Source organism: Somniosus microcephalus, chromosome 20 (genome assembly GCF_052327205.1).
Source record: "Somniosus microcephalus isolate GS21.2 chromosome 20, FLI_Smic_1.0, whole genome shotgun sequence".
NCBI classification, from domain to species: domain Eukaryota; kingdom Metazoa; phylum Chordata; class Chondrichthyes; order Squaliformes; family Somniosidae; genus Somniosus; species Somniosus microcephalus.
Window position 1 is genome coordinate 42,608,239 of NC_141006.1, and position 19,211 is coordinate 42,627,449.

Here is a 19,211-nt window from a genome sequence, read left to right on the forward strand (position 1 = left end):
TAGCCCATTGGTTAACACAGTCATGTAAAATTCCTATGTACACTATTTTAACAAAGTTGTCAACCTATTTATTTTAAAGGGAGGGAAAATCCCACCCAGGGCTGCTCTCATGCATCTCTGGCAATGATACACATGAAGGCTTTGGAACAGGCTTCCTACCTGCACTATTGCTTAGAAAGTGATTTAAAAGAGGATTTTAAGAAGAAACAAACAAAACAAAGTGGCTCACAGTCCAGTATCTTCTTGAGTACTGACCAGTAGATGTATTTCTAATTAACAGTCTTGGCTGTTCTAAGCGGTTGTCACAATCTCTCACGTCCTTATTCTTTGCAGCAGGATAGCACAGCCCCTTTAAGACAAAATAAGATCACTTAAATCATTTAAAATCAGATTTAGGACAAAAATACTCAATGATTGCAAACCTCTTGGAAGAAACATATGAGTAGCAAAATGAACGAAGGTATATTATGCACTGATAATGACCAGCTGACAGTTCGATGTCTCCAATGTGGCTCTGAGTCACAGCATGACAAAGAATTCTAGCATTGGCCTGCATCAGGCCTCCTCTCAGGACAATGTGAAGTATTTTGCTATCTCAAAGGGGGAAAAATTGGGTTGCTTTGCGCCTCCCGTTAGAGCCTCCCCCCCCCCCCGGGGTGCTAATGGGGCGCAAAGCACCTAACACCCGGGTGCGGCGCCGCTAATGCCTCCTGCGAGATTCAGCGGGAGTTTAGCAGCAGCAGCGGTAGTGCCCCACGACACTGCGCCTCTGGCAATGACGTCATTGCCGTGCGCAGCGCCCCGCTCACGCCCCGGCCGCAAACTTCGGTCACGCCCCCTGACCTACCGCCGAACGATATGTCCGACAGGGTCAGGGTGGCGTTTTTCCGGCCACAGCGGTGCTAACTAAACGGCAGTTGCCGGGCGGCCATTTTCTTTTGGGCCACCTGCCAGCACCTGTCCCTTTTCCGTTCCCTCATGTGGGGTGCCGGCCATGATCGTTCGAGGCGTGCCGGGCTCTTTTCCTGACACCCCGCTCCCCGGTGGTCCAGCAGGGCCCCGGTGCTAGGCCCCTCCCCTTTAATCAAGGGAGGGAGGCCTGTAATACCGTGGCGCTACATGCCGACTTGCATGGCACTGTTGCACGTAGCACCCCGATATTGGATGGTAGCGCCCCAGGAGGGAGGAGGAGCACTTCCAGTAACGCCCTGCCTCCTGCTTGGGGCGCTACCACTCAATTTACGGCGCAGGGGCGCTAACTATTTTGGGGCGCTAAAAGTAGTGCTCCGCCGACGTTAGTGCCCCAAAGGGGGCGCGACCGAATTTTTCCTCGAAAATGTCTAAGATTTACAACAGTTACTCACATTATTATAAATACAGCCCAATCCTCATCTCACCCAGCGCATTATATGGCAACATCTTTTCATATAAAGAAACAAAATGTGATTTAATTGAAAATAACATATTTGATATTTAATCAAGCATGTAAGATGCAGCATCAGTTTGCTTTGTAGAGAACGAGCTCAGATGTGTGATTTTTTTTTCTGGCTGTTTCCATACCTATGAAATTCAGTAGTAATCAGAGTTCGAAGCCTCACAACAGTTGAATCTATACTACACCACTTGCCAGATGTTCCTGAGAACAGAGCTCAAACAATTGTCAAATTTAAAAAAAATGGAAAATATTGGTATAATGGGCACTGGCGCTTGAATGTCTCTCTGCTGATAAAAGTAGCAGCTTGGGTTTTGGGAGATAGATGGTGCTGAATGGCACGACGGAAGTTGAAGCTCAGTGACTAGCTTCCTGCCATTGAGTCTAACAGGACCACATCCATCATGTGGGCAGTGGCTTTGACAAAACAATGACATATCCTTCAATGCGACACATTGCCCAAATATTTTTAAAACTGCCACCCATCTTATAATGAATGGTATGTCATCTTAACGTTATCTAGAATCAATCAAAGCTGTTGGTTTAAGTAGAGTTAAAGAGGAACTGTTTCATTAAAAGGTAGTTGACAAACGCAATTTTGTTTTGGAACAATAGAAGAGGCAGAATAGTTATACTTCATTTTTGTCATAGTTGCTGCCATGATTTATTTTTACATGATTTATGTCATCGTACAGTACGGTTACGAACAAAGAAAAGCAGGTTTATCAAATACTTTTCATGAAGGCATTGCCTCTTTAAAACAGCAAAACTATTTCACCAACAGTTGGAAATTTTCCAGAAACATAACTTTGCCTACATTTATTTTTAGTATGAAACCATGGTGCACATATTTACGAACATACGAACAATGACTGACAGGTAAAGATCATCTGGTCCATCAAGCCTGTCCCACACAATTGCGATACCTTGTGTATCACAACATATACACTCCACCCCAACCTCCTGGGAGAGGCAAAAATACAGATAAAAAAACCCAGGCCAATTTGGGGAATAAAATCTGGGAAATTCCTCTCTTACCCAACGAGGTGATCGAAACTAGTCCAGCGGATCACTCTGGCTCTGAATTCCCTGCAGTACCTACCTTTAAGTGACACAAAATAAATCAATCTATTTATTCTGTTCATTAGTTTATCTCCTGTGGTATCACACAAGGGCGTTAAGCATAAGACTGAAATGGGGTTAGAGTGCAGGGGGTAATTGGACCAGAATATGCTGACATAATTCAGTCACTATTTTAAATTCTGTTCTCATTGTTATATGATTCTTTGATTTTATATTTTATCTATAGTTAAATAACAAAATGTACAGCAGTTTGGGAAGCAGCAGAGTTGGTTGAAGCATAGAATTTTCATTGCAATACAGGTGGAGTTGCAAAACTGAAGTGCTGCAGCACCACCACTGGTGGGAGGGTGTAATTACAGCATGACAAGTTTACATATGCAGTTTCCATTGTAAATGAGGATGTATGAATTAATGACAGGAAGATGCAGAGGCAAGATTTCTAATATATTATTATAGCTATTCCATAATCTGTATATATTTCATAACTTCTCCCTGAAAAAGTCATTCAACCCACTAGGCTGAAAGCTACAAGGGCAAACTGAACTATATCATCAACCAGTGAGTTTGTTGTATACAGAAAATACTTTCTATAAACTGAAACCATGAGAGTACTGGACTAGTAGGGCATGTGTAAGAGCGTAGTGTGGCTGTACCATTTGGCCAGAACAGTGATTGGTGCAATATACCAATGCTGGACAGGCCAGTTGAGAAAGTAATTCTTCAGTAACAACACTCCTGCCTGTGGTGTGAATCTAACATTTGTCTTTGTGATGCTTCATACATAGTCTGAATGATGTGCAGCTAATCCTTCTGTATTAGGTGAGATACTGATTGCAGGAGGTCTGTTTGACAGGCTAGCTAATTAATTAGGTGGATTTAATGTCAGCCCCTCCATCATGTTACCTGGAAGGACATTGCGCTCTGCTAAGTTACACAAAAAACATTCCCCGCCGCCCTGGTTGACCACTTGCAGGAGGTTGTATTCCACCTGCTCTGCTACATGAAATGCCTTTCCTTTGCAGGTACAGGAATTTTGGATGGGCTTGCCATCTATTATACAACCAAGTCTGTGTATTGACACAATAGAGGAAAATGTCGCCCCATGTGTTCTGATGTTCTCCGTGTCATTATTGTTAAAAAAAAGTGCCTGTTACTGCACATGCTTGATAATATAATTAATTTTCCTCTTCTTCCTCCTCCATCCAGTTATACACTTCTAGGGCTCCAAAAACAACCCTGCAATCCTGGCTGCGTGCTGCAAAAATGTGAGTGACAACATGAAATTTTAACTGTGTTAGTTGACATAATTGCAAAAAAATAAATATTTTTCAAAATTTCACCAAGCACTGTGAGCAAAATCTATTCTATTGTTTCCATTGAAACTTTATACTATAACTGTAGCATTATTCTTAATTCTCCTATATTCATGTGCTTTGTAACAGCAGTACAGTGACTCTGTGATTCGATTGACCCACAAAGATAAATGCTCCTTGACTCACTGATGGACCTTGAGTGTGGACTCCTGGAACATAAGTTCCCCATTTTGAATTCTCTGTTTGTCACATTAGGAATCTGGTGTCTCTCTTGGAATTATTGGGAGTCGGAATTGTAAAGAACAACTTTTGTCTTTAAATGGAAACATACAGGAATTTCCCCACAAGATTCCTCCCAGATATCATGGCACCATTCGAATATCCAGAGACAATTTGATTTAAAAGAACTGCTGTGATGTCTGTGAGGGAAGGAGAGGCGCGTCTATTTCTGTCATTAAAATGATTTATCCCTTTCCCCTTATTTGCTGTATGACAAATGATGGAAAGTTTCCTGGCACCGTGCAAGAGCAGTTCAATGTTCATTCCCGTTATAAGCTCTGCCACTTCAGGGCAGAACTGGATTTTTGAGGAAAAAGTTATTTGTGTTTGATCTTCTGTGGTTTACAGAGCTATTAAAGGGGTGTAGTTATCTTGTGGATTTTTTTCCCAATAGCTCAGTTTCTGAGATGGGCTCGAACCTGCATTGGTTCCTGGGAGAGGCTTGAAAATCTATTTGAGCAGAGTATTACCACAAATCAAGTTTACTGCATTGTGTTTGAGGGTTTTTCTCTAAATCTTACACATTTTGGCTAAAGTTTAATTGATATGGCTGGTTAACAAACCTGCAAAAGTATCTTTTGGGAATGCATTTTTGGAAATGAAATCTACAGGTGTGGCAGCGGGCAGGAATTTGGACACGAGTCTAGGTTCGGATCGGTCATGGCCCTGTGGGTAGCGGAGCGGGCCCAGGGGCCGTGTAGCCTGAGCCTGCTCCTATTTCGTGTGTCTAATTCTGTTAGATTCAGGAGATGGTTCTGTGATAGTGGATTGGCAGTTAGGATCAGATCAGCCATGATCTTATTGAATGGCAGAGCAGGCTCGAGGGGCCGATTGGCCTACTCCTGCTCCTATTTCTTATGTTCTTATGTTCTTATAATATGCTCCATCACGGCACCACAGAACGGGGGGGAATGAAGTTGCCTGTGCCATCTGTAGGGAGGGACAGAGGTGATTCTCTACCCCAGAGAGCTGTGGAGGCGGAGTCATTGAATATACTCAAGGTGGAGATAGACAGACATTTGAACTACAGGGGAGTCAAAGGTTATGGGGAGCGGGCGGGAGAGTGGCATTGAGGCCAAGATCAGATCAGCCATGATCTCATTGAATGGCGGAGCAGGCTCGAGGGGCCAAATGGCCTACTCCTGCTCCTATTTCTTATGTTCTATTATTCTAGAGAGGATTAAAAATATCGACACACCTTGCAATAAAATTAATTGGTCCCTGGTTGTCAAAGCTACCTGGGTGGCAAATATAACACTTTTCGCCTGTAAATTTACCATCGATAGTAATTCAGTGCAGTGCTGCATAGCATGGAATTATTCAAATGAAATACTTTAAGAACTGGAAGTAAACCACTTGACCAATGTATTGACTGTGACATGTTTTGCGCCGTTGGTAACTGAAGGAAAATGCTGAGCCCTAGACAGGTGTTAAATAAAACGTGTGAACGTTGTCATTTTATGAAGTCATTCATGAAAAGCAGAGGAAATGAATGGGTTGTAAAATTCATTTACACATGGCAAGTTGAAGCTGAAATAAAAAGAAATGAGAAAACAAAGAAATGTGCAGAGGACTGTTGAAACAATCTCAAAGGCGAAAGGGTAGCCAGGGTGAAGACTCCACATTACTAACATCTGAAAAACAATGGCAAGAATTAAGCTGTGCCCTCAAGAAATTGGCTTCCACAGAAAAATGTCCAAATGTTTCCATCTCATGAGCACGAAGAGCATCATCCCCCTTAGATTCTGAAAAACAATTTCTTCACATTATCTGTTGTGTCATTCACTACAAAAATCTCAATTGTAAATAATGACAGCTAATATGACATGAATGCTAGTAATACAATATATATGTAAAATATATATATTAGGTATGATGTTCTTTTCTCACCTTTATCACCTTCCGTAAAATTTTGGAAGCAAACCTACAATTCAGTGTCTTTGAAGAAATCTTTAAAAAAGCTCTTCAGTTCAAATAATTCATCCCAATGGTGGCAATAAGGAAAACAAAGTGCAAGGGATAGATGACCAGCATAACACAGTCAACAAAATGGAAAATGTGAAGGAGGTCATCTTGCAAAATGACGAGGTGTCCATGCTTGAACTTGGAAAACATGAGGGGGCAGAACAGTCAGAAAGTGTCAGGAACTCTCCTCTACTCCTACATGACAGCAGGAGACAGAAGTGTCCTGAGGAGTCAGAACACCAAACATGATTTTGTTACTATGCAGAATGACTTTGCAAGTTAGCTTGACATCATCAGCTGTTTCGGTTGGCTATCTTGTCGGCCTGCTGACTACACTGGTCTGCTGCCTGCCACGGTTCTCCACTTAGCCCCACATATTATCAGTTGACTTCCTCTGAGCCCAATGAAAGCCAGCCTGGTGGGATGATTGGGACTTCTCTCCTAGGCTGACACTGTAGAGGTTTTTTTTGACTCGTCACTCCCAAAGTTCAACTCGAGCAGTAATTATTTTTCTGCAAGCATAATCGTCAGTAAAATTAAGCGCTAACTTTTTTATGCCTTTTGTTAAAGACTTCTTAATAAGGCAGTCCAATGTGAGTGGAGACCTGGCATTCGGGTTCTCCACTGGTATTTCCAGTTCGCTGTGCCTCTTTTTCAGGCACTCCTGGCGCGCTAGGAATATTGGCCCCTTGGTGTACAAGTCACATTTTTTTCATGCACTTTTTTCTCTTTAAATATTAAGGAGGTGATTTACACACCAGTTCAATTTTCTCTTTGTTGACCAGAACAGCAAATGTTAAATAACAAAGTGACTTATGGTCTGATATGATTTATAATCCGGTTTCACAGTTATTGTTACAACCATGGAAAACAAAAAAAAAAGGGCCGAGGATTCCACTTAACATTTCAAATGTCCTTTGTGACATAGCCTGCAAACCGTGGGAGTTCTGTAACTGCAAGAGCAGGTTGTGCAGATCTGATTTCCACTATTATTGCAGTAAATAAAGCCAGTGTAGTTAAACAGAAGAGATTACTGTTGCTTCAAAGTGGATGACAGGGGGGATCTGATTTCAATCCACAAAGTAGTGATTGTAGGGAATGTTGTGAAGTTATATTTTCTGACAGTTGTTAAATACAACCCGTGTCAGAGTTTAAAAGAGAAGTTTATTGGTTTCGGTGAAATAATATCCTTCCTTTTTCAAACTTCAGCTTTGTCAAAGCCTACAGTCACTAAGCCCATTATCTTGGGACGTCCAACAATTGCCAGAATTATTTGTCACCTTCTGGCTTCACAGTTCACTAAACGTGTCTTATGTACACTCCATGATTTGGTGGACATTGCGAGTTTCAAATTCATGGTAATTGTAAGGGTGGACATGAAGAATTAGACTATCAGATATTGTCTTAAAACTAAGTTAACATCAAGCCTAAAAAACACAAGACCCCCCAACGTTCCTCTTTTAACAAAAAATAAAAGAATGCCTGTTTTTCCTCTATAATTAACTAATTGCTAACGAAAATCAAAATAGAATATTCTTAGAACAGACTTTCCCATTACGTGTCACATGCTGCAGCACAAAAGCCACACTTTCAATTTACAATAATAAGACAGTGAAGGACTTAGTTTAACATAGTGATGGTTAACCCGCTCCCACACTGCTAACTCTTGCTCCAGTTAATTTTCACTCATTGTAATGTTCCTCAACCTGAATCCCAACCATTATCACCTCACCAACACCTAAAAAAAATTGTAACTCATAGCTATGTAAAAGTCTCGTGTCCAGCACATGTCCTTCACACGCCAGACGTCGGTCCCCTGACCTCACGTTTTGCTGCAGATACAAAAACAATCTTAAAACAAAAAGAGAAAGGAAACCTGGAGACACAAGTTTATGAGTAATTACAATTGCCCTCTGAATGACCTCGGAGGTTTCCAAGCAGCTACAGTTGCCTAGATTTGGCTATTTTAACAACTTCCTCACAGGAAGTACTTGACCTGTGGCTGTCAGGGGGCATGTTGGCAATTAAATATCACAACCATTCTCCAGATCCCAAACTAACTGAGCAATGGAGATCTACTTGTTATTATAGAAAAACGAGTCCCTCCATCTGTCAGTTTTCTGGTATCTGATTGGGCCTTTAGCTGAAACCATCACTAAAAGCCCATTTTCTGTGATCTAATTGGCCTGTTAGGTAAAGCCTGGGCTGAAGCCCAGTTTGTTAAATCCTGCTGTGATCAAAAAGGCAGGTTGCCAAATTTGAGAGTGCTTTTTGTGGCATGGGAGACAGTTTTGCAGAGACTAAAGGGTCGATTTTAACTCTCGACATCAATCCTGTGAGGCAATGTGAGTCAGAGGCCTGGTATTTTAACACCCGGGCCTCATTTGAGTGCTGCCAGCCAGCTTTCCGGCAGAAAGCTGCATCTAGCTGACAAGGAGGGGCCAATATCGGGAAGGCCGAGAGGCGCCTGCTGGCATCAGCAGAAGGCTGCTGGTGGCAAGGATCTCGCGAGGGGGAAGCCTGGGGCAGCAAAGGTTATGACTTTTTTTTGAGGGGGGGCCTCCTCCACCTCCAGGCCCCACTAAGAAAAGTTTCTTGAACTTACTTCAGCGGGCCGCACTGGCTTCCCGACAGGTTCAGCCGGTGGGCGGCCATGGCGGGAACCCTGCTCAGGAGTGGGTCAAAATTCCATCAGGGCCTCATGTACGTCATTGACTACCAAATCATTGGCTACCAAACCAGTGATGTTCAAATCCCAGATCAGCTGAAAAGGAACCGAAATGGAGCCGCTCCATTTTAACTGCTCCCCCGTTATGTTCCCGCTGATTGAAGGGAGTTAAAATTCCCCCTCAAGACGCAGAGACTCGGAGCTGGAGACAGCAGGGGACATGGAGCCAAGAGATATGGGATTGAGGGAGATGTAGGTCAAGAGAGTGGGGCAGAGGGAGGGAGACCAACTAACAGCACGGGGCCTGCTTCTCAGCCTTGGCCTGTTCTCGATAGCTAATATGGACCATTGAATGACGGTGCATAATATTATCCTTCAAGCCTGTAGGCCACATAAAGGTTCAGCTGACTTTGACAAACAATTGTCATAGTTTATGAAATAATACATTATATCCTGAACCAGAACTTCCTGGTAGTCAGGAGGTACATCAGGTGTCACTATCTGCACTGACAGCTGCCACCCACGTAATATGGTCTAAAAAATAATAAAACCCCAACATTTAATTGAAACTGTATGTGCTGTAATAAAAGTAACTAAGGGCTGTTCTCAATGATATAATCTAATATCAAGAGTCCAGGTGATGGCTGTAAACTGTTCAAACTTTTCTCTTGCAGTTTACAATGTTACGTGAACGCCTCAATTAGAATCCTGACCATAATGCCTCCCAGTCCCAGGTAGCTATTATTTTCTATGTAACATGCTCGTGGGTATTTGTTATCCTATATATACTGTAGACATACTATTGATATCATCTTTGCACTATTTATAGATTATGGAAATTCCTGAAACTGTTCTCAAAGAATAACCCTATTCAGCTAAGTGCTGTACTGTATTTCCAGTTCACCGAGTCCTGAAGGCGAGTGTAGTGTGACTAGAGGTTGTGTCTGAAGAGACTCATTTTACTGTTGTATGGAAGTTAATAGCCAGCTCTAGGGGCGTTCAGTTCAGTACACAAACACAGACACTTAACACATCTCTGTGAGCAATGACTGGGCTTGTGAATAGCTCAGCCCCTATACACACAACCGGCAGAGAATGTGGGAATGAAATATTGCAATTGCACAGTAATGAGACACTGTAATTGATCAGCCACAATATGATTGTAATGAATCTCATTATTATGTATTGGTAAATAACCATTCGGAAGATGCTGTCCTTCTAGCTGAGTGATTTACATCGGTGAGTGTGGGAATAGAGCTGTGGGACAGGGCGGTTACTCTCAAATCCTGCCCACACCCACTCTCTTTCTATTCTCTTATCCTGATGCTATTATTTTTTCTTGCTGTTGTTGCTGATTTCACAGAAGATTGTTTTTCCCAGTTGAAAGGGTGTGGGTGTTTTCTCCCCAGTGTCAGGCTTATACAGCAGTGAAAAAAGCAGTGAACCTTACAGATAAGCAAGAGGAATTTAGGCTGTTGTATCAGAACTGGATTAGACCCAGTGGAGTGGAGTCATTCAGCAAGGGCAGGAAGAGGGGGAGGTTTTACTGTCCCTCTTGACAGCTCTGTCCAAAACACCAGAAATATAGGTGACGACATTTTAAAAATGTTTCACTCAATTGTTTTGTTTTTGGATATCCTTTTTCAATGAGCAACTTTCTTAAAGAATTTTCCTCAAAAGACCACATTTAGTGCAGTACACTTCGAATTCATTAATATTCATGTTCATTCAGACAGGAGCAAGACAACAATGGAATGTTGTCCCACTGGATTGCTGTTATTAATTTAATCTAACTTCACACAAGATGATGTCCATTAACATCCCCCCTGAGACTCACTGGTGAAATGCTGAACTTACTAAAGCAGTCAGCTATCTCTGAGACTCATTCCATAGAAATGATAAGGAGTTATTTCATTTAAATCCTACTTCTCAAAAACAAGAGATTTTAGGATTGCAATCAGCATAAAAGATTAGAATGAAATGCTTCAAAGGAATATCATCTTCGCTAATAATGAGATACTGTAGCTTTTTGCACATTAAGAGAAGTGCATTGGCTATCTCTGGTACCGTGGTCACTCCACTCCACTAACCAAGGGAATAGAAATTGTTTGTGAGTTATGGGGGAGAAACATAGAAATATCAGCATAGAAATATGCTGATCATCCAAACTCAGTACCCCGTACCTGCCTTCTCCCCATATCCCTTGATACCTTTAGCTCTAAGAAATATATCTAACTCCTTCTTGAATATATTTAAAGACTTGGCCTCAACCGCCTTCTGTGGTAGAGAATTCCACAGGTTCACCACTCTCTGGGTGAAGAAATTCTTCCTCATCTCTGTCCTAAATGGCTTACCCCTTATCCTTAGACTATGACTCCTGGTTCTGGACTCTCCGACCATCGGGAACATTCTACCTGCATCTAGTTTGTCTAGACCTGTCAGAAATTTATAAGTTTCGATGAGTTCCCCTCTCATTCTTCTAAACTCCAGCGAGTATAAGCCCAATCGACCCAATCTCTCCTCATACGTCATTCCTGCCATCCCAGGGATCAGCCTTGTGAATCTTCGCTGAACTCCTTCCATGGCAAGAACATCCTTCCTCAGATAAGGCGACCAAAACTGCACACAGTACTCAAGGTGTGGTCTCACCAAGGCCCTGTACAACTGCAGCAAGACATCCTTGCTCCTGTACTTGAATCCTCTCGCTATGAAGGCCAACATACCATTTGCCTTCTTCACCGCCTGCTGCACCTGCATGCTTACCTTCAGCGACTGGTGCACAAGGACACCCAGGTCTCGTTGCACTTCTCCTTCTCCCAATCTATTGCCATTCAGATAATAGTCTGCCTTTCTGTTTTTGACACCAAAGTGGATAACCTCGCATTTATCCACGTTATATTGCATCTGCCACGCTTCTGCCCAATCACCCAACCTGTCCAAATCATCCTGAAGTTTCTCGGTATCCTCCTCGCAGCACACACGCCCACCCAGCTTTGTGTCGTCTGCAAACTTGGAGATATTACATCTAGTTCCCTTATCTAGATCATTAATGTATATTGTGAATAGCTGGGGTCCAAGGACCGATCCCTGCGGTACCCCACTAATCACTGCCTGCCACTCGGAAAAAGTGCCGTTAATTCCTAATCTCTGCTTTCTGTCCGCCAACCAGTTCTCTATCCAAGTCAATACCTTGCCCCCAATCCCATGTGCCTTAACTTTACACGCTAATCTCTTATGCGGGACCTTATCGAAAGCCTTTTGAAAGTCCAAATACACCACATCTACTGGTTCTCCCTTATCTATTTTCCCAGTTACATCCTCAAAAAATTCCAGTAGATTAGTCAAGCACGATTTACCTTTTGTAAATCCATGTTGACTTTGTCCGATCCTGTCACTGTTTTCCAAGTGCTCAGCTATTACATCCTTTATAATGGACTCTAGCATTTTTCCCACTACCGATGTCAGGCTGTAATTCCCCGCTTTCTCTCTACCACCCTTTTTGAATAGTGGGGTAACATTAGCTACCTTCCAATCCATGGGTACAGTTCCAGATTCCAGCGAATTTTGGAAGATGATCAGCAATGCATCTACTATTTCTAGGGCCACCTCCTTAAGTACCCTAGGATGTAGATTATCAGGCCCTGGGGATTTATCGGCCTTCAATCCCATCAATTTCCCTAACACCATTTCCCTACAAATACTGATTTCTTTCAGTTCCTCCCTCTCATCAGACCCTATGTTCGCCAACATCTCTGGGAGGTTATTTGTGTCCTCCTTTGTGAAGACAGAACCAAAATATGCATTTAATTGGTCTGCCATTTCTTTGTTCCCCATTATAACTTCCCCTACTTCTGACTGCAAGGGACCTACACTTGATTTCACTAATCTTTTTCTCTTCACATATCTATAAAAGCTCTTACAGTCAGTTTTTATGTTCCCTGCAAGCTTACTTTCATATTCTATTTTCCCCTTCTTAATTAATCCCTTTGTCCTCCTTTGTTGAATCCTAAACTGCTCCCAATCCTCAGGGTTACTTTTTCTGGCCAATTTATATGCCCTCTCCTTGGATCTTATGCTATCCCTAATTTCCCTTGTTAGCCACGGTTGAGTCACCCTTTTTGTTTTATTCTTATCCCAAACTGGGATGAACAACTTCTGTAGTTCATCCATGCGGTCTTTTAATGTTTGCCATTGCCTATCCACGGTCAACCCTTTGAATGACATTCCCCAATCAATCCTACCCAATTCGCGCCTCATACCATCGTAGTTTCCTTTATTTAAATTCAGGACCCTAGTCTCCGAGTCAACTACTTCACTCTCCATCATAATGAAGAATTCTATCATATTATGATCGCTCTGACCCAAGGGGCCTCGTACAACAAGATTGCTAATTAATCCTCTCTCATTACATAATACCCAGTCTAAGATGGCCTGATCTCTGGTTGGTTCCTCAACATATTGTTCCAGAAAACCATCCCGTAAACATTCTAGGAATTCCTCCTCCACAGTATTTTTACTAATTTGGTTAGCCCAATCTAGTTGATATAAGTGGTTTTTTTTGTATATATAATCACTTTGGTATATTCCAAATCAACAAACATCAACCTTGATTTATATATATTTAAAACGAATCAACACGTAACTGCTGTCTTAGTAATGCTATTTCTTCCCAGATGGCATTCAGGCAAGGTGACTGTTTATCAGAGAGATCCACGTACCAAGACAAGCAACAATAACACAAGCTATTTGGAACTGGCCACCCCCCAGACTTTAAAAGAAATAATGCAGCCACAGAGCAACAAAACAATGACATTGCACTCTGCAGTATTAATAACAAACGGGTTAATGGGTTTGTATCCAATTCTTTTGTCCAGTATTTAGATAATGTCTTTGTCAAAATAGCAGATAGAGAAATTTCATATAAACACATTCATTAATAATATCACAAATGATAATATGAACTGCAGTAACTTTTCAAGTAACTCCGGGTTGTAAGTGAATCCAAGACAGTAATGTCTGGAGCTCCAGCAGCAGTAGTTGACTACACCTCTGCTACTCTGCCCATGTCTTCAACTGAGCACAGAGGCAAGTTTACAAACCTGTGTGACCGAATGTCCGACTGAAGGTACTGCCAAATCGAAAGCAACTAAGCAGCTGGTGGATCAGTGAGTTCTTTTCATAAGGTTAGTGTCTGGAACTATTTGACTGTTTAACGTGTACCTTAAGCAGTAATGTCAGTACAGCTTCAGTATGTACATCAATGCAGCACATGGAATAACAAGTATGATAAGCTCTCTGATAAATGGAGTCAATCAATTCTAATTATAGGGTGTACTTCGATGGGGTCTACGAATATAGTTCAAAGGAATTGTGTCTGAAACCTCCCGGAATATGTCCGACCAGAGTTGCCAACCCTATTCCATCAATACACAACTGTTGTGTGATCACCAGCAGTGTACCATGCAGGTCTGTGCTCACTTTCCTGGCAGCAGCCGTGATGCTTTTATCTTGTACCAGTCCTCCAACCCCCACTCTTTGCCCCTGCACAGCAAGCAAGATTCTGGCTGATAGGGAACAGGGCTATCCCCTGCATACTTGGCTTATGACTCCTCTAAGAAACTCACACTTGGCGGCCAAACTGCGCTACAACTAGAGCCATGGGTCAACTAGAGCTTTCATTGAGCAGACCATTGGAGTACACGAGCAATGATTTCCCTGTCTGGACAGGTCTGGTGGCTTCTTCCAATACAGCTCAGCGAGAGTGCCCCATATCATAGTAGTTTACTGGTTTAAAACAGATACAACACATGGAGCCACCATTGGATCAGGGCCTTCAAACAGATTTTGAAGACGACACAGATGACATCGTGACTGGCGAAGAAGTGAGTAGGCACCAACACCAACTTTTCAGCAGCAGCTTTTAAGCTGGACAATCCCTCAAACCGTCCCCTGGCATTAACTGTCTTGTCCAACATCTGTCATAGTCCTTCCACCCTCCAACAAACTACTTCCACCCAAAGACCAACATTGATATGCACCTAACATTGCAGGGTCACCAGCTACTAAAGGAACTCTTTGCACACAAAACAGTTTATCATTTTACTGGTTTAAATAAATGCGTACATACTAATTATCACCCAGTGTCCAATGTGATCCGTTACTTACTCTAGTACTTGTACAAGGAGCACCTCCAGTGGCTTCAGTATGGGATGTGGAAGGCTACTGTGACTCAGATGAGGAGTCTTGAGATGTTCATGAACTCAGGCCCAAGACTGCATCATCTTTACAGCTGCTAGGGCAGGTTGGCTCATCTGACTTTCTGGCACCAGAGCAAGCATTGGTTGAGAGGATGGTGAGGGTGCAGATGTGCTATCATCCTGAGAGGGCAACATGTTCCACTCCCATTGCACAAATGCTCCTGCTAATGGGCTGCAGCTAAGCACTGCCAGTGATCTGCAGAAGAACATTCCTGATGCGACTGAAGCCTTTCCCCACTCAGTCTCCCAGTCTGTTCAAGGAGGAGGAGATACATGGTGGAACCCAAAGCCTGATGACACCAGGATGAGCATCCCTACTGGTGCCACAGGGTCCAGCATGGACTGCCCAGCTGCAGTGTCCAGCAGCAGAGTGTCAATGCCATGTATCACAACCCCACACAAGTTGGTAGCAGACTCCACCATCTCCTCCTTTATATAGCAGTAGCTCCCTGACAGGCTGTCCAATACATTGAGCAATTGCTGGTGTGCAGAAACCATTTTTCTTTTGAAGACTGGCCCTAAAGTCTACGGCCTAGAAATTGGGTTCTGGTCTTGCCAGGGCTGTAGCGCCAGAAAGTTTGCGCCAGCGGTAATGCGGCAGCGCCCGACGAAAATTCGGGTGCGCCGGGCCCAGACGGCGGCGGGTGCTAAAACCCTCCTTTAGCGCCTCAAAACGGGCGTGAACTTGGGTTTCCCGGCGCTAATCCCCCGCTGCGGCACCCGATGCGGTGCGGCAGGCGGGGGAACTGCAGGCCTCCTCCTCCTGTTAAGGAGGAGCTGCCTGCAGCCGACAACTGTCCGGCGGATTGACCCGACATCTGAGCCCGGCACCTCGGGGAAGTGCCGGGCTCGCATGAGACACTGATCAGGGCCGCGGGGGGGGAATGCAGGAGTCCGGGAAGGGAGGTGCGGGCAGGCGGCCGCCGGGAACGCGGCCGGCCGCCGCTCCACCTTTATGCGCCGGCGCACACTGGGGGAAGACTCTGTTGCCAGAGTCTTAGTTGCGCCTGCCACGGGCGAGGCGGGCGCAACTGAATTTCGGCTTGGGGCCGGGTTACCACGGCAACCGGGACGCTGCGCACACCGATGACGTCATCGGTGCCGGCGCAACGCTACCGGTGCAACGCCGATTTAGGGCCCCAGGGAATTTCTCAACTGGCCATAACTCTGGCGCTAGGCCCTCTAGCGCCTCAAATGCGGCGCTAAGCCTACCGAATTTCTAGGCCTGCATCTTTGTCCTCGTCAGCAGAGATAGAACCCAAGCTTGCCATCTGGCAAGCCATTTCCTGGGTTGTCTTTTCCACTAGCACCTGCTGACTTGTGCTGAGTGAACCAATCTTGTAGACCCCTCTACTTCACTATCTATACCACCCAGTGTGTCGATATGTGTGCTGATGCTTGAAAAGGTACGAGCAAGTGACAGTGCAACGTAGGGAGGGTGTTCCTCCCTCCTTCTGTGCAACCACAGGGCCTGAGCCATCAGAATGACCAAGAAAAAGGGCAGAGGGACAAGGGCTAGGACCTAGTGGCAAAGGTCAAGAGTAGCAGATGAGTGGCAGTGTAATGTAGCCCCAGAGTGCCATGCTCTATGTGTGTATGTGTAGTGTGTGTGTGTGAGCTACCGAGTTAAATGGACAAAGGAAGAAAAAGTGGTCAGACAGCCTGCTGTGCATGGTCTCCAAACTTGCCATCTCCAATGCTGCATGTCTTCCCTCTGCCGATTACGTCGATGGTGGCATCCTCCATTGGACTGAGAGTTTGTAACGTGGCTGCATCTCCCCAGTTCATTCAGTCTCTCTTCTGTTGTGTGCAAGCTTTGCCTGCAAGAAGAGTGGGAGTGGGTTAGTCGGTTGTCTGTGAAAGGGTTGTGAAGATGTGTGAGGCAGCTTAACATAATGTGCAGGCTGAGAGGAAGAAGCAGCAAGTGTGTGCAAGAGGGGGACTTCACTAGGTGAAAGAATGTGTATGCAGTGTGAAGTATTAAAGAAGTTAACAAAAATGTGAGGATCAATTCAAGTCCAAACAATATAAAAGCAGAATGTTCTTTGTGCCAGTTGTGAGTTTGAGGGTGGTAGCAGGTGTATGAGTGTAAGCAGAAGGAGGTATCGGGAAATGTCCCTTTGTGAATGGTGGAGAGACTTGTACAGCAGGGGAGGGGAGGATTGGTAGTGCTGGGGGAAAAGTGTGGTGTTGTTGGGCTGTATTCAAAGTAAGAGAGAGTTGAAGAGGACTCTCACCTTGACAATCCTCATAAGGTCATCAAACCTTTTGCAGCATGGCAGCCAGGTCCTGGAAGTAATGGTGCCGGTACTGACTTGTTTTGCCACCTCTCACTATGCATGCTGTTTAAGGGAAACAGGACCTCCATCTTGTCCCGGACTTCTTCAATAAGCACCTCCACTCGTGCACTCAGAAAATCGCGGTGCCCTGGCCATCGACATTGTGTCTGCTGCTCCACAACGGATTTTTCACACATTACCAATAAAAATTACAACTCTCCTTTAAGAGGTGCAGGCTGGCCTTAAGAAGTGGTAGATCCACCAGATTTCCCACCATCCCAAACGGCGAGCTGTCTACAAGTAGTGTGATTAGCAATGGCAGCTCGCCATTCATATTTAAATGGTGCCCAATCACCAAACTCGATCAGGTCTCCCACTGTTGTCATTGGTGGGCAGAGTGGATGTCCCACCCACTGCCCAAAATGGACATTGACCCCAACATTACTATAAGATGTTGAATTAATTTAGCAATTTTTATTTAGCCATACATCTGTCCTATTCAAATCCTAGCTCTTCAGCTTAGATTTTCCAATTGGCGATATTTTAACTCTAGTGTTAGCCCATTTATTTTCAACGGTTAACGTCTTTGCTAAAATAACACCAATCAGAAAATTTAGGTTTTCTTCTCCAGTCAAATGACTGACATAGAAGATGGTGACAGTGCCTGGAAGACCCTCTTAACCTTGTCACTTGTGGGTAATATAAATACTATCTCCTCAGGGTTTGTCATAATCTTTATACCATACGGTAAAAATTAATCTGGAAAAAAAATTAGGTAAAGTGGTAAAAGATGGATCTAATGAGTTTAGTCGTAAGCTGCAGTTCCCTGTGGTTTGGGTGCAGTGCAGCTGGAGACAGTGTGGGTGCCTGTTGGGCTATTGTTGTGTGATGTGGGTTCAGCATGTTTATGCTTTGAACATTCTCTTCAAACAATCTTTCAAATGAAAGAGTTCTAGTAATTAGAATCTGATGTGATGTCATCTCCATGAAATATGGTAAATATTCCATGCAAATAATGCCATCACATATGGTATATGTACTTTTAAAACCAAAAGGCAACTGTGATGTGATGGTTAAAATCTTAAAACCCTGCTTAAAAGGGGAAATAGGTGGCCATGCTTCAAGCTTTTTCTGGCATTTGTACCCTAAGGATAAAGGTACTTTTCTTGACTTAACTGTCTTATGCAGCTTATTTTGTTTATCATGTTCAAATCTTTAAACATGGGAGAACAAGTTATTAAGGGCATACAGTAAATGAAAGAAAGACTGAACTTGCAGTTATTATAGTGCTTTTCACGACCTCAGGATGTTCCAAATGAAGTACTTTTGAAGTGTAGTCGCTGTTGACAGAAGCAAAGAAGTAATGCTAAACCTGTACAAATGATTGGTTAGGCTGTAGCTAGAGTATTACATCCAGTTTTAGACACCTACTTTAGGAAGGATGTCGAGGTCATTGGGAGGTTGCAGAAGAGATTCACGAAGATGATACCAGAGAGGAATGGTTTTAGTTACGGGGAGAGCCTAGAAAAGAGCAAGTTATGAGTACAGCTAATAGAAGTATTCAAAATGATGAAGGGTCTTGATAAAGTAAACAGGAAAAGACGTTGCACTGGTCAGTGAGTCAGCAACTAGAGGTTTTAAAATAATTGCCAAAGAACTAATGGGAGAGGTTAGAAGGCTTTTTATTATGCAGAGGGTTGTAAGGATTGGGAATGACCGAACAGAAACAGCGGTGGTGGAAGCTTTTAACAGAAGTGCGTAAATGTTTGAAAAAGGTGGGGGAATGGGACAATGGGCCTAGAAATGTGTTGTAAAATTCTATGAATAGTTTTCATTTATCATAGAATGTCACTTAATTATTTTTATATTCAATGTCCTTCAAAACCCAGAATCCCATTTGCCTTTTTATGGTCCTTTTCACCTGCACAACCACCT

General features: G+C 43.5%; 1 long non-coding RNA gene across 1 annotated transcript in view; it reads right to left on the reverse strand.

Annotated features, from left to right (window-relative positions):
- Positions 1–252: 252 nt before the first annotated feature.
- LOC147103158 (uncharacterized) overlaps positions 253–19,211 on the reverse strand; it is a 96,477-nt gene continuing 77,518 nt past the window's right edge. Inside the window, exon 3 of the long non-coding RNA XR_015072905.1 lies at positions 253–349. This is a non-coding gene — a long non-coding RNA (uncharacterized LOC147103158). The remainder of the gene's footprint in view (positions 350–19,211) is intronic.